The following is a 788-nucleotide window of genomic DNA, read 5'->3' as shown; positions in this document are numbered from 1 at the left end:
GTACAGCTGATTTGTAAAGGTCTTATTTTAAGAGAGCGCTGGCGTGATAATCCATCGGGATGAGAGCAGTACTACAGGCCGGGTGTTCAAGTGGCTCCCACTTACCTTGGCGTGACTTGTACATTACGACATTTTCGATGTGGGGACGTGCGTTATCATGAATCAGCAGCTCCGTATGATACTTCCTGGCAGATTAAAACTGTGTGCCGGACCGAGACTCGAACTCGGGACCTTTGCCTTTCACGGGCAAGTGCTCTACCAACTGAGCTACCCAAGCACGACTCTCGCCCCGTCCTCACAGCTTTACTTCTGCCAGTACCTCGTCTCCTGCCTTCCAAACTTTACAGAAGCTCTTTTGCGAATTTTTTCGTAGTATTGGATCAGAAATTCTATTTAAAAATCATGTTTTGTAGCAACAAGTCCTATTAGTCCCCACTTTTTCTGTGTAAGTTCAATGTAGCTCCCTTTTAGACCTTTAAGAAAGATTTAACCGTTTTGCGGTATGTTGCACAGTGGAATAGTAAGTAGTGTACGGATAATATTTTGTTATGAACCGACAGAGACGGCTAACTGGGCCGCAACTGCTACCGGCTTCGTAACGATGTTGTAACTGAATGTCAACGTTGGAGACCAAAAGTACAAACAATCTACGAGCGCATTTCATCAGACTATGCGACTGGGAAACCGAGAACAACCGATTCAGCATTTCGGCAACAGTGCGGAACAGACAGAACGTGCTACATTAACGAGGCTACGTGTAGTAACTTCACTTAGAGGTGTCATAAGAA

General features: G+C 45.3%; 1 non-coding gene across 1 annotated transcript; it reads right to left on the bottom strand.

Annotated features, from left to right (window-relative positions):
* Window positions 1–203: 203 nt before the first annotated feature.
* Window positions 204–278, bottom strand: Trnas-uga (transfer RNA serine (anticodon UGA)). Its single transcript has one exon. It is a non-coding gene; the product is annotated as a tRNA-Ser (tRNA).
* Window positions 279–788: the final 510 nt, after the last annotated feature.

This window comes from Schistocerca serialis, chromosome 3 (assembly GCF_023864345.2).
Source record: "Schistocerca serialis cubense isolate TAMUIC-IGC-003099 chromosome 3, iqSchSeri2.2, whole genome shotgun sequence".
In the NCBI taxonomy this organism is placed as follows: domain Eukaryota; kingdom Metazoa; phylum Arthropoda; class Insecta; order Orthoptera; family Acrididae; genus Schistocerca; species Schistocerca serialis.
Note: the sequence above shows the minus strand (reverse complement) of the source record. Positions and strands in the feature narration are given on the sequence as shown.